Source organism: Hoplias malabaricus, chromosome 1 (assembly GCF_029633855.1).
Source record: "Hoplias malabaricus isolate fHopMal1 chromosome 1, fHopMal1.hap1, whole genome shotgun sequence".
NCBI classification, from domain to species: domain Eukaryota; kingdom Metazoa; phylum Chordata; class Actinopteri; order Characiformes; family Erythrinidae; genus Hoplias; species Hoplias malabaricus.
In genome coordinates, this window is record NC_089800.1 from 21792454 (window position 1) to 21808310 (window position 15857).

At 41.2% G+C, this 15857-nt stretch overlaps 1 protein-coding gene across 1 annotated transcript in view; it reads left to right on the plus strand.

The window, feature by feature from the left end:
* The first annotated feature begins 984 nt into the window (after positions 1-984).
* The window catches only part of slc8a2b (solute carrier family 8 member 2b), a 56281-nt gene continuing 41408 nt past the window's right edge, over positions 985-15857 (plus strand). The window contains exon 1 of the mRNA XM_066651891.1: positions 985-3109. The gene's annotated coding sequence lies outside the window, so the exon portion shown is untranslated. The remainder of the gene's footprint in view (positions 3110-15857) is intronic.

Consider the following 15857-nt stretch of genomic DNA (forward strand, 5'->3'; position numbering starts at 1 on the left):
TTTTGTTAATTTGAGGAAGAGGGGTATAATATGAACACTTTGAGACTTTTTCTAAGCAATGTTGGTTTATAGTTGGTTAATGCTATAAAATAATACACTGCCTCTGTGATGACATCATTATGGCTGTAAAAGTTTAATGTTTGTGTCAATTCTGTCTTCGTCCCCTTTTGCTTGTTGCTACTTTGCTCAAAGGAACACTTTTTTAAGTTTATTAAAAGTACATTCATTCATTCATTGTTTGTAACATGATGCTTGCAATGATGATGATGCTTCATTGAATATTAGTAGGGAGGAACAGAGCCTCTACAATTGCTACTATGGCCTCAGCACTGCAGAAACTGCACTATGTACCTTTTAGAAGAGGGTAGCAAACCAGCACCACTGCCCCCTCCCCATTCTGTAACTGTAGGGGAGCCCATAACCAAAAAAGTTTATGCTCATCACATAATCATTAAATATTTTTTTACTAAATTCTGAGGCTGTTTCCTCACAATGTGCTGCTCTCCAGTCGGTTTTCGTACTTGAAACCAGTCTAATGTGTTTACCACGTCCCAGTGTCAGTACAATACAGACATATTTTTGCTGTTTTAGATGACTTATATTGGGACTAATCTTTTGAGAGCGCTAACTGCATGAAAGTAAACACAGAACGAAAGTGCTACAACTAAACAGCTCGAGTTACACGAGTCTCTGTGGGAATTCAAACAGTGAATAAACACTTACACACAATTTACACTTCAGACACCAACAAGGTACAGTCGCTTCTTACTCACACACACCGCTCCACATTAAAAGATACAGTCACTTCCTACTCACACACACCGCTCCAACTTAAAAGATAGTCACTTCTTACTCACACACATAACTCCACCTTAAAAAGATACAGTCCCTTCTTACTCATACACACCATTCCACTATAAAAAAGTGGAGCTTCTGAATGTAAACAAACTAGAGAGCACAGCAATTCTTCACAATTGTAGATGTTCTTTTAAGTGATGCAGTGTGGCTGACAAAGCATCTACATGTGCTGGGGTTTCACTGCAGCTATGATTAAGGGGGAATGAATAATTAGCATAAGAATCTTGCAAATCTGGCAGCCTCTTGAAGACATATTTTTGCAGATAATTCTCCACCATCTGAAGTCTTCTGCACATTGTAACTCAAGGATTAGGATGGATGATTTGGAGGAAAGCTAAATGTGTGCTAAAACAGAGATAAGCAGCAATATTTTTTTTTTTTCAGAAACAAAACAAAAAAGACAACAATATGCATACATCTGTAATTTGATATTTGCATTCTGTATTTATGTGAAACTGGTTGATTACAACATCACAAGAGTGTGCCTTTAATACCAAATGGAGCCTTAAGGTAGGATCACACTGTGATATTCATCACAATAATGCTGTCATGGACAGAAAATGCTAATCATGAAAACATTCTTTGATCGTGATCAAATCAGACATTTTTCACAGAAAAGTAACAGCAGATATGTTTCCAATGTGACAAAATAGAGCCTATGTTTTTCTTCAAGCAGTGCCTTAAATTTTGGTCCAGAATCTCAGTGTAGTCACGGCTTGGCTTGGAATTACAAGACATTTTTTATATTTTGAGTTAATCCTATTAAAATCTGTGCTGTTGTAATACACAAATTTCCCTCTGGGATCATTAAAGTTATCTATCTATTGCTTTGTCTGGCTTCAGCAAACTTGAGATTACAGTCTGTCACTGACGCTAACCAGAATGTTTGCTGCGACATCTAGTGAAGTGTGTTCTATCTCAAAGAAACAAGTCTGTTGTAATCACACATTGTATAGTGGGGTTTAGACCAATGAATGAGGTCTTTGTGGGTATCAAAACACATCTGAACGTGTCAGATATTGGCACGTACTCTGACAACTGCCTCTCGCTCTGTGCTGTGATATCCTGGACACTGTAATATATGGGTAGATATCAGAAAAGCCTTCTGGGGTAGAACTGGAATCACCCTATGGACTTCAACCCTGATTCATATGAAGTCTAGCTCTTTGTAAACAAGCGATATTAGAGGACTCCCTGCCACAGATGTTGCAGGAGTGCCATCTGGCAACGCAAGTCTGCTGCTGTGTACCACGTGACAGGTTTGCACTTCAAGGCACTTATGTGACATTTAATTTGAGAGGATGATTGTGCATTGTTCTGCCACATAATACAATGAACAATAACTAGATTAGGAACAGGTACCTTGTATCTGCAATCATTGTCCATTTCATCAGCTTCATTGACCACACAAGAGCACTTTGTATTTCTACAGTTACAGACTGTAGTCCATCTGTTCCTCTGCATATTTCATATCTTCATTTCCCCCTGTTCTTCAGCGCTCAGGACCCCCACAGAGCAGGTGTGATGTGGTGGTGGATCGTTCTCAGAGCTGAAGTGACCCTAACCCTAACCCTATGCTTGTTTACCCACCTCATTCTCATTTGAATGGCTACTCTGGGCTCAGCACTGCAGAATCCATGTTATGTAACTTGTAGAGTAGGGTAGGAAGCCACTCCCTCCCCCGCCCACTTGATTTCAAGACAGTGCTGTAAAAGTGAATTACCCTCTGTAACGGTAGGGGGAGCCCAGGAGCAAAAATACCAAATCTTACCTAGTGTTACTTTAAAGAAAAAAAATACTACCGAACGCTCCTTTAAGCTTGTTCCCTTTAAAAGGTTTGCCGATTTATTTCGATAATGTTTAGACGCAGACCGTTTACCTTCAAAACGAGCGAGAATGAAGTTCGTGTGGTATTTGGAGCTCAGGAGGTTCTGCGGTTGAGCACTTTGTCTCGGATGGTCGTGTTCCAGGCATAAGCCTAGGTGCAAGTTAGAATGCGCGTGCTCATCACTTTGCTCAGTGCGCGTGCCTGGGCTGCTGCCCTCCCCTCGCGGCACAGCAGGCGCCTGCCTGGATGCTTGTGAGCGCGAGCGACTGTGTGTACAGGCGGAGAGAGTGAAATACGGCTGTAGGTTTGTGAGGCGAGCAAAAGAACGGGAGCGCTCTTCAGTGTAAACAGCATCAGAAGCAGCATCAATATGCTCCTCGTGTACCCGCCTTTCCCGAGCAGCACCATACAGTAGCACAGAAGGTAAGCCCGCTTGTTTACACCAGCTCCAGCGTGAGGGGGAGCGTCGCTTTCGGCGTGACGAAGCCAAGCGAATGGAGCTTCGGGACTTGTTCGGCTGTCAGCACTAGCGCGCAGTGTAAACCCCTCCGTGTGTGTGTGTGTGTGTCTGTATTTACAGTATTTACTGTGTCTGTATTTACTGCACATTCATGTGTAAAAACCGCTTCCTGTTCTACTTGTGCCACGCGCTGCAGTAACTCGTCGCCTGGTTAAGTTTGAGTGCTGTTAATATAACCTTAGTTTTTTATACATTTGCTTATTTGTTCACATTTAGATGGAGAACTACATCCTTTTTTAATCGGAATTATTACACCTTCTGTGTGCAATTAAGGTGTTTTAGACAGGGTCTCTTGTGTGTGTTTGTATACACATTATGAATTATAAATTACACGTACACAATTTCATTTCCCATCCGTCAGCGGCTGTAATGGCTGAGGACAGTGTGTGCAATATCCCCCTCGGGTTCTGTGCAGTGTGACTGCTGATGCGAGAGCAGTTTGCGTGTGCTCTCTACTCTCCTCGTGTGTGTAATTAACGTGATCTCGACGCTGTCCTGATTACGCTGCGCTTTGTGAGGAGCCTGATTTCTGCCTGCAATGTTTTGGCAGAATAACGTCAACATTATCTGCACTGCACTGCGCGACAGAGGCGATATTTACGCGGTGCTGCAGCCAGATTGAATGAGTAGTACGTGGCTTAATAACAATAAAAAGCACTATGTATTGCAGTTTGCACTTTGCTGGTTGGCGCATTGATTTGATGTGGTTGCGCTTGGTGAACGCTGGGCTACAGGAGGCTTGGGGACGTGACGGGGATACACCGTGCAGGAGGGTTTTCCTCGTACGGCCAATATGCTGCGGATGGGGTTTTCCCCCTCCCCCCAACCTCTTCCCTCGCCTTCTGAAGAGAAGAAGCCTGATGGTGTACAGCACACGTTTCTGTTCGTTCACATGGTATGAAGCTGTTTATATTCAGTGTCATCTTATTTGCAAATCTACGAAGGATACGTGTCATTTTAACACTTATCTGCTCTAACAGGAATAGACTGAAAAAACACCACGAGAGAACGTGGAATGGAAGAAAGTAAAAAAAAAAAAAAAAAAAACAGAAGAAGAAACGAGGGCTTCCTTTAGTACAACTTTACACTCGTCAAACAACTTCATGGAGGAATCTGAAAACAGTGGGTTCCCGCTGGATTCACAGCGCCCTTGTTCATCCTGTCATTTACTCCCTCGTTTACTTGATTTTTCACTCACTCACTCAGTCACTCACTCATTCACGTACTTACTGACTCATTCACTCACGCACTCACTCACTCACTCACTCATTCACTTACTCACTCACTCACTCATTCACTTACTCACTCACTCACGCACTCACTCACTCACTCACTCATTCACTTACTCACTCACTCACTCACTCACTCATTCACGTACTTACTGACTCATTCCCTCACGCACTCACTCACTCACTCACTCATTCACTTACTCACTCACTCATTCACGTACTTACTGACTCATTCCCTCACGCACTCACACACTCACTCACTCAGGAGACTGCAAGCAGGGCTTCCCCAGTTGGGCGTGGCACAGTAACTCTCTTCAGTCTAATCGTCAGATGCACTCTTCTTTCCTCCATTTGCTCTTCATCCTCCAACAGCCTCCCTCTTGTAACTAACTGGCTGCTCGTTCGGCTTGGAATAAATGAAGCAATGTGTCAAGGGACTTGTAACTTACATCAGTGAAGACGTAGGGGGCTTGATGAGTGCTCTATTGAATGTTGGGATCGAACTAGAGGAGTTGGAATAGGGAGCTAAGCATCCATGCTGTGTGTTTGTGTGTGTGTGTGTGTGTTCATTCTTTGCTTAGCACAGTGTAGTACTGAGACGTGAGTGAGGTTTTAAATCAGTAACTGTGCTGCTGCAGTGTGTGTTTTATCCGTAGCCTTTAGGTAATGAGTGTTGAGTGAGACTGGGCAGTGAGGAGTGTCAGTGATTGTATGTTGTGACCTACTTGCATTATCTTGTGTCCTTTATTTATATGGGATTAATTCAGTCCCTGGGTGCAGTTTCACTCTGCACTTGAACGTGGGCATGTTGAGAATACAGAAATAGTGCTGCTCTGCCATGGATACTGCTGATATGAAGGAGATTACTCTCTCTCTCTCTCTCTCTCTGTCTCTCTCTCTCTCTCTCTCTCTCTCTCTCTCTCTCTCTACTTTCCCATTACTTGCAATTGCAGCATCACTCTGCTCTTTTGTCTCTGCCCACTTTGGTGTTCCGAGCTCATTTCTTTCATTTTCCCCAGTGGGGCAGGCGCGTGTGGGTGTGTTCTCATAAGTGCACATCAGACCACACCTTTGTGCAGACAGTAACCCGCGTCCGACTGCAATCCTCTAATAATCCTCACATATACGTTTTGTCCATTGATTTACACCACGACCCGGACAACAAACCCTGAACATTTACTGTGTTTTAAAATTAAATATATTTGACATTGATCTACACCACAATGAACAATATTCACAATTAGAGTTTTTCATAAGAAATATTAAACATCACTTGTACTATGCTGATGTCTTCGTAGGTAGGCAGGTAATTTCCAGTTCCACCTTAAAAAAGTGAATCAGTTACAATCTAGTGCTGCTGCCACATTTAAAGTGGAATTAACATTTAAAATTCTGAATTAATCTTCATAGAAGAGGTGTTAGTGTTAATACATGATTCTGGCACTTTTCTGAAGGTGTATGATGCTATAAATTCACATAAAGTCCAGCGGTTCTCCTCTGATGAGACTTGCAGACCCATGCAGAGATGCAGGAATCAAGCACTAGCTTTTTTTTTGTTTGTTTGTTTGTGTTTTGATGATGTGTTGGGTTCTTAAAGGGACGCCATGTTTCACAGGGAAAATTTTAGTCAGTACACCTTGTATTTCAGTTCCAATGACACTCGTAAACAAGGGGCACAGGTAAAAATCTGAAATGTGAAAAAAGTTAGAATAGCAACAGCTGGGCTAACTACACAGTCTGGTTTACAGCGTGTGATGTAAAACATGAACAAGGGGGTGTTTGTGTACATGTACATTTTGTGTTTATTTACCTGTTAAAATTCAGTTATTTAATTATTATTGTTATTCTCTGTGAAATTAATGGCTTAAAATGATACAAACTCTGAGCAAATTAAGCTCTTTATATTTAAGTGAATTATTTATATGTTCTTCATCAAAATTGATGTGTTTAAAAGCACAATGTTCTTTGTAAATCCTGGGAACTAAGGAAAAAAGTCCTATTAATCTTGCAGTAGTGATAATGTTTTATTTATAAACCAGGCATTAAGGATTCTGGAGGTTTAAGGATGATATATTTGCATTATGACTTGTTTATGAATGAAGAGCCTGTTATTTTTTAATATCAAACTACAAAACTGACGAATTATGATCATCATAGCATTGCAGTAAAATGATATTTAAGCAACTCATGTAACCAGGTACACTAGTGGTGTGAGAGGAAATGTCAAGATTACATTTTAAAATGAACATGTTTAGCATTACTTCTACATACAACGAGTGATGGGTCTCTCCACCCTTTTTCTTTTCCTGACTCAGACTACTCAACTACTGATACAGACTCTGATACAAGAGCTCCTGTTTACTTTATTATTATCATTATTGGTGTTTATGGATGCAGCTCAAATACATCAAACTGCACTTATTATTAGAACAGAAAAATTTAGGACACACAAATGCAGATGTATTTATATGCGATCTTTGATCACACCAACAGCATTTTCAAAAATACCCACATCTACACAAGAACACACATCGCCTTTTTTCTCTTTTAGTATGTCTCATTCTCTCTCTCCCTCTCTCTCTCTCTCTCTCTCTCTCTCTCTCTCTCTCTCTCAGTGTGTTTCCTAATGGCATCCTTTCTTAAACTCTCAGTAGAACCTTTCTCCAGTTAGTGTCTCTCTTTGTGGAATGGAAGCTGGATTGGTAACATGTCTAGTTGCCTTATGTTATGGTTGGTTCATAGTCCAGACTGGAATATGTGCTGGTACATGCAATGGCCTTTATGTCTGATATCTGATGAGTGAATGACACATTATCGGACACAATACCAATATAGAATTGGATCGGGCCCATCTCTACATACAACATTTCATTAACCATATGAAATTTATACTTGATAAAGGAACAGAACATAGATTGGAACCAGTCAATTGTGTAGAAATACATTCTTAGTATAAATAGCTTGTAACGCGGAGCTGTGTGGGTGAAATGGTATCATGTATATAACCAAAAATATTATTCGTCAGCCTTCACACGCTTTTGAATTTGCGTGACATCCCATTCTTAATCCATAGGGTTTATTATGATGTGGGCCTCTGCAGCTATAAGAGCTTCAGCCCTTCTGGGAAGGCTTTCCACAAGGTTTAGCAGTGTGTTTATGGGGATTTTAACCATTCCTCCGGAAGCGCATTAGTGAGGTCAGACACTTGATGTTGAACGAGGCCTGGCTCATAGTCTCCGCTGTAATTCATCCCTAAGGTGTTGTATCAGGTTGAGGTCAGGTCTCTGTGCAGGGCCAGTCAAGTTATTTCACACCCAACTCACTCATCTATGTCTTTATGGACCTTGCTTTGTGCACTGGGGCACAGTCATGTTGGAACAGGGAGGGCCCGTCCACAAACTGTTCCCGCAAAGTTGGGAGCATGAAATTGTCCAAAACCTCTTGGTACACTGAAGCATTGAGTTTTTTTCACTGGAACTAAGGGTCCAAGCCCAACTCCTGAAAAACAACTCCACACCATAATCCCCCCTCCACCAAACTTTACACTCAGCACAATGTAGTCCGACCAGGCCCGTTCTTCTAGCCACCAGCAAACCAAGACTCGTGACATCAGATCACCAGACGGAGAAGTGTGATTCGTCACTCCAGAGAACACGTCTCTGCTGCTCTAGAGTCCAGTGGCTTGGACATAACTACATTTACTTTGTGTAGGTAGGTAGGTAGGTAGGTAGTGTACTATTGATTGGTAAGTACAGTCCTAGTGGTGCGTATGGTTCTAATTGTTGTGAATATGACTCTTTATATTTTTAAATCTGGTGCGCAGTTTTCTCCTCCTGGGCTCATACTATTTATGTTTGGAAGCTATAATTTTTTACTGATCATGTCATCCTTTAATGCCAAAACGAAACACAGGAACACATAATGACCTGCTGCGTTGAGAGGCAGTTTACGCTCATACACATCTACCTTGTCCTACTGCTTCTGGCCACACACTCGCTATAGTAATGCGCTCAGTCTCTACGGGAGCAGCTGTCGTCCAGTTGGTGGATTCATATGTCATCATGGTGAGGGGGTCCTCCCTCTGCTGTGAAGTTTGCATCTTTGCTTCATTTTGCTCTTGTAGCCAGGTTCTGCAGGTTGGCTGCCGTGACAAAGCCTTATTTCATGTGGGCCATGTTTTTCAAAACCCACTGACCTGTAAATTTAAGGACAGTGAGCAGCAATAAGGGCACTTCCAGTTCGTGAGGGGAAAGTTGCTGATGCCCATTTAACAGGCCTATGGAGAGTATATATATCCTATTTAAAAGCAAAAAGAAGAATCTTTTCAGACCCATCCCCCTCTGGCTTACACCAAACACCAACACAAACAAAATACGTTCACTTGTGCACATGCCCTAAACCTCCAAGCACTAAAGCCAGCACTTTACATAAATAGCCACTTGTATTGTGAATATCTATTAGTGACTGATACTTTCAACTTTCGGTGTAGCATAACTCCATATATACATCCTTCAGTTATCACACTCTTTCTTCCTTCATCAATCCAAACAAGTTTTCTAACCTTTTTTAAAATAAATCCCTGAATCCTGGTTTAAAAACAAAAACACTGTTAATCAGTTCATGCTGTGAATTACCCTTTGTAAGCGATGCATGGATGCAGACTCCTCGCTTATTAAATATAGAACATGGAGCATAGGGCAGCTTCCCCAGATCAAGGGCACCTTAGCTGTTAATGTTGAGGGAAGAGAAAGTGTGGTTTCTTTCTAGTCCATGGATGAAAATCATGGACTTTTCAGTTCCAAGCCTGCGTCTCTAACATTTCTGCCACTGCTTCCCTGAATGTTGTGTTCTTTTTTTTTAAAGGGCTATAATAGCTGAAAAGGTTTCTGCTGGCCAAGAGAGAAATATCATCAGAACACATCATCACAGCGTGCTGCTTAAAGGACTGTGTAGCTGTAGCCCAATCAGAGCATCCGTGCATACCCTTGTCCACTGCCGAAAGTGCCTCTGAGAATCAGAACTGGGCCATGGAACAATGGAAGAATGTGGCAATGGATGAGTGTGAAAAATCAGATTTTTCCTTTACATCTTGTTCATGGCTGGGTGCTTGCTTGTTGTTTACACTCAAAAATCTGTCATTGTGTTGGTGTCTTTTGCTGTTACTCTGGTGTTCTCATTAGGGATAGTCTCGTTAGCAAAATATGACAAAAGAGTAGGAGAACATTTGAATTTATAACTACAATTCTGTGTAACACAAAAAAATGCTTAAAACGTATTTGTATATTTAACATTAGCTAGAACTCCTAAAATCACCAGGACATGTGAAGCCAACTACTGCTTCTTTTTCCACACGGCACTAAGCAATGACTAATAAAGTAACAATTAAATAAATGTGAGATGGTCAGTTATATATTTTTCCTGGAATCTGGCTGTATGGGGCAGATTTCCCTGAGTTATTTAAGACTGTGTTTGGCTGCATACATGCCTGCATGAATGTGTGAGCTGCAGTTTTGTTAGGAGTGGACAGGGTCATTGTTATTGCCCCTGGTGTGAAAATAAAGCCATGAGGCTTTTCATGCAGCTCGTTTGACTGAGCTTAACCACCTCCTCTAATAATATGAATCTGTCTCTGTGCTCTCTCTCTCTCTCTCACTCATTCATTCTCTTTCTCTCTCTCTCTGCGTGTGTGTGTGTGTTGTGCATGTGTAATTGGTCTCTTACAAACAAGAAAACTATATGTCATAGTGTGCTCTCAGTCCCTTCTCTCCCTCATCATGTCTCTCTTTTTGCTTCCACTCCCTCTCACCCTCTGTGATGGAGGGAGGTTTACAGAAGTAAAGAGGGGGGAGGGTTATGCCGTATATACCCTGCTCAGTCAAAGTTCCATTAGCAGAAGCCATTATGTCCTGTCAGCCTGTGATGGAGGACATGGTCTTCACACACACACACACACACACTGCTACCAACTGAGAATCAAGATCTTGAGGAGCACTTACATTCAGTAATACATTTTCTATTTAGGGTTTAGGGTTTGTTTTTCCCTCCTGTGATATTTCTCTTGACATTCAAACCATTTCTCCGATCCCCTCTTCCCTCAAACATGCAAAATCACTACTCACAATGGTTCTGGAGGCAGCGCTGCCTTTCAGGCAGAAGGAACCTAATTGGTTACCAGCCAGCAGGCAGGGATGAGTGTCATTGGTTTAATTGGATTGGATGGAGATTTTCAAATACCACTCAATAAACCAATAAAGCTCTGCCTAGACCTTTGTGATTTGCCTTTTCTGTTTGTCTTAAATGACTTTGGAATACTGTAAATACTGTGATACATTCAACTTAATCACAACAAAACTCAGGATAAGTACAGCACATTGTTAAATTAAAAAAGTTGGAATTTGCATATTGCTGATTACTGAGTGATTACTGAGAAAATGGTGTATCATTCAGGTCTGTTTTACCATAACAGCTTCATATCTCTGAATCATGCATCATCTCTGTCTTAAGGTCATTGACTCTACCCTTAGACGGTACCTATTCCTGGTCAGAGTTCTTTACTGAACAGCTCCAGACCCACATTTTCTTAGGAGACCATTCTGGAGGTTATTCCTTTGTAACCGCAGCCCAAATCTGGCCACTGAAAAATCACTTCTAACCTGTTATAACATGCTGTTGGATGCAGGATTTCTATTTACCTCTTGGTGTTGATGAGCTCAGATTAGCTGTGTTTGTCGTAAGGATGTCTTTGAAAGGTCACTATTTGGATTTACACTTCCTGAGAGTGCTTTCAGACTTGATTGAGGTGGGGGGGAAATAATCCAATTTAAGAATACTTAATGAGTTGTATAAAATTGCAGATGATGTTGATGATGATGATGATGATGAAACAGTAGAAGGGGGAGTAATGGTTTTTGTCAGTGGAGCACTTGTGACTGCTGAGTGCCGCAGCAGGCAGAGAGAAGCAGGCGCTCAGTCATCCAGACAAGCTACAACCTTGATGAGGCATGAGAGAAAATGAAAATGTATAGACTACACCTCAGGACACGTTCATATAAATATTTGTTGCATGCAGTCGCTACAGAGGAGGTGTCGTTTCCATTTTACTTTGCATTTTCTTTCTTGCCCCTTCTCTTTTGGACAGATTTTGTTCACTGCATGGTTATTCATAGCACTTTGAGTGTGGTACCGCCTGACACAGTCTCTCTCTCTCACACACACACACACACACATTGTTTGATTCCACTTGGTCTCTTGCTCTCATTCATTCAATTTACACTCATTCAGTTATTTTGGTCTTAGTTACTTTCTACACATATTACTTTTTAAGCTCCCAAGCCCTCACCCAACACTCTCTCTCTCTCTCTCTCACACACACACACACACACACACACACACACATACACACACACACACATCCTGTGGTTTTGCAGTGTGATGGAGCAGAACCAGAGATGTGGTGATGTGTTCTAGATTTCAGTGAATTTGACAGAAAACACCCTGTCTCTGCCCCATCTGCCTTCTCTCACAGTCCCACTCTAGTGACCAGAGACTCAAAATCACTGTGCACTTCACATGTTTAAAAGATAAGGGGCACCTGGTCCTGCTTCTGTTGCACTGTTTTCTTTAAAACCTGAACATTTTTGTGTTCTTTAGAGATGTTAGGTGCATAAACAGCACATGCTTTTGTTATTTATTTTAAATTTGTAAAGTTGTAAAAAATCTAGTCTGAAATATCATTCGGCGATTACACATTTTATGTTTCTCTGCTGAGAGTAATGTTTGACCATGACCTACCTGTGTACTTGCTTGGTTCATTTGTTCTTTGTAGGTTTATGTTTTAGTGTGAGGTCATGTTTCTTGTTTGTTTTTGGCAGTTTTTCTGTGGCTTTTATATTGTTATCAGAATTATGTATATATTATCAACCAGCCCAAACTATTGTTTTGTAGACACATGCTCTTCTTCTGGTGCTGTGTTCTGCCCACAAATGGACCACTGGTTAAATCTTGATAGAGATTCTAAAAAATATCCTGCGAGCAGTGGTCAGGAAAATATGGGCTGTACTCTTAAACTTTCTTCTACAGGTTGTGTCAAATATATTGTTGCGCCACACACACACACACACGGTAAGAGAGAGATGAAAGAAAAAAACTGGTTGCTGTAACTGAGAAACAACAAAAGAAACTATATTTTTAACATAGGAAACTCTATATGGTTTAATAGTGTTTCTATTGAGTTGACACTTTGGAGTTTATTTTAATAGAACAGCAGACTGTGCTCCTTAATTGATTCATGCCCTTTTCCTTGAATTGATAAAAAAGCTAAGTCAATGTGCCATGAGAAAGGAACACAGTGATGACCCTATTCTATTTATATAGCAGGCCGTTGAAGGACACTAGTGACTAAACTCCTAAAATACCATTCCTGACACATTGTTCTAATCTAAAGTCTTCTCATCAGGCCAACAAGAAGAATCTGACATAATTCGGTGCATTACAGTATTATGTACAGTTGCTTATGCAGTAATACTAAGAAACAATAAAGCAACCACCCTGTCAAATCAGACCGTCAGGTAAGTCATTCTTTTACAAATCATGGTGTCATTATAGATTTAATTATAGAATTAATACAGTATATCTAGCATGAAGTAAACTTGCTTTCCAACACAGCAGCAGTATTGCTGGATAAAGAAGAGCCATGTCAATGTCACTGTAGCTTTGAGAACAATTCACCACCCACTCCCCCCTCAAAATACCTGCCCTGTGGGGTCCTGACCTGTGGGGTGAAATGGGCATATGAAAGTATGCAGAGAAACAGATGGACTACAGTCTGTAATTGTAGAACTACACAATGCAGCCAGCTGCTATTTAATGTTGTTTTAGTTTTTTCTACTGAGCACAGTTCCGTGCCCCTGTTCTCACAGCAGAGTCTTTCTTGTTGCACGCCTGGCTCTCGCTGGAGTTTTTTGTCGGCCACCAGTCAAGGGAGTGTTTGAGCCTCTTTAACACGTTACGGCATAAACATTATGAGCTGTTGTTGTGAGTCGGATTAAAACAAATGTGACTTCTGCTGTAACTTGGACAAGTGGCTAGTTTGTGCTGGAGGCCTGCATTTCACAGTGTAAAGAAGTCTCTCTGGCTCATCAGTGCTCTGCATGGTTTACCCATCACATGCATTGTGTAAACTGCTCGCTTCCATTCATATGCAGTTTGTGACAGTTTGTGACACATTCTTTCTCTAAGATGGCAGAAAGTTTTGGTCATTTTTCTAAGAGGTATTTGGTAGTCATCAAAACTGAGAGTCCTGCCTTAACACGTACACACACATATAAAACTGAATGTGTCATAAGCCCCTTTTGTACCAGCTATGCCTTTGATTGATTACTACATTAGCACTGCAGACAGTAATGTGTTCTTTCTATCACCCACTCTTTCTCTTGCTGTTTGTTATGTGGACCGTAATGAGATATGGTACTTGTGTCTTGGCCTCCTAATCGCTAAACCAGACTGGTGTGTGAGGGTAATGATTCGCGCTTTAGGAAATAGTGCTGTGATCACACTATGAATCTGGTACTGCTTGACAATGTCTGCTTGCATTGTGAGATAATAAGAAAACCTTTATTGATCCAGAAGAAAATGCATCACACTAGTATAGATATAGAACAATAACAGACCAAGACTGTTCAAAAATAAGGTGTGGCAGGGATGCAGAAATACTTAGAAGAGCAATGTACACTGAACGATCACTGGATTAGGAACTCATACCTTGTGTCTACACCATTTTATCAGCTCCACTGACCACACAGGAGCACTTGGTGGTTCAATAATAACAGACTGTAGTCCACATTTTTGTCTGCGTACTTTCTTATCCCCATTTCACCTCATTTTTCAGTGGTCAAGACCACCGCAGAGCAGGTATAATTTAGGTTGTGGATCATTCTCAGTGCGGCAGTGACACTGATGTGGTGATAATGTGTTGGTGTGTGCTGTGCTGTTATGAGTTGAGTAGTCACAGCAGGGCTTCCAGAGTTTTAAAGGCCTCAGAGTCACTTCTGGACTGGGAATAGTCCACCAAACAAAAATATCCAGCCAAGAGCGTCCTGTATCCATTGATGAAGGACTATATGGTAACTAAAACAAACTGAGCAGCGACTAACGACTGTCACTGACTTTACATGTACAGCCTGGAGGAAGGTGTTTCTAACAGAGTGGACAGTGAGTGGAAGCTGTTCAAAAACTCAAGCATCACTGCTGTGCCTAATCCACTCATCGCAACACACATTAACAGACCACCACCATGTCACTGCACAGCTAAGAATGATCCACCCCCAAATAATACTTGTTCTGTGGTGGCCCGTGGGGTCCTGACCATTGAAGAGCAGGCTAAAATTGGTGTGTTCTCCGGTTTCTTCCCACTCTCCAAAAACACACGTTGCTAAGTGGAAGGGAGACTCAAAAGTGTCCGTAGGTGTGAGTGTGTGAGTGAATGTGTGAGAGTGTGTCACCCTGAGAAGGACTGGCGCCCCCTCCAGGGTGTGTTCCCACCTTGCGCCCCAATGATTCAAGGTAGACTCCGGACCCAACGCCACCCTGAACTGGATAAGGGTCACAGACAATGAATGAATAAAATTAATATAAACATAGTATCTTTAATGTAATATTCTGTGGTTGAATTATAACACCAGATAATAGAAACATTCTCATGTTCATTTTCTATAATTAAAACGCTATGAGCAGGCACTGCTTATAATGCTTATTTAATTTAATTTAATGAAAAATTATTTAATGATGATTTTATATTCCATTAAATATAAAAAGCAATCTCCCACCCCATGTTAAATTATAATCCTAAAAGGTCTTGTGTTTCCATAGCTGAATAGATGCATGCATCCCTTACATCTATAAGCACAATTCCAAGTGTCAAACAGAATGGGGTAAATCACGCTGTCTGATTTATCCGATTACTCTGGAGCAGTGGAAATGAGTTCTGTGTGATGGCAAATCACGCTTCTCTTTATCTGACAGTCTGATGGGGGACTTTGGGTTTGGCAGGAGAGCATTATCTGCCTGACTGCTTTGTGCAAGCTGTAAAGTTTGATGACTTACTTTGTCTGATGTAAAGTGTCCTCTCATGCCCCTTCAGCTGTGTACATAGTGCTTAAACATGATTCACAGTGGTTTGCAGCTAAGCTGGGCTTAACATGAGTGTTTTACTAGATGCCTAAACAAAAATGTTGAAAGTTGTTGGAATAATTCTCATAACCTCTTTCTCATGTGTGGAGGCATTTCTGTGACCCATGAGGCTTTCATTTTCTTTTAAATCTGAAAATCATCTTGTCTGTCCCTGTGACTAATACACAACACAAATCGAATGTAACATAAGCTTAAAATTACACAACTATAGGTAAAATGTCTGAGCTTTAAGCCT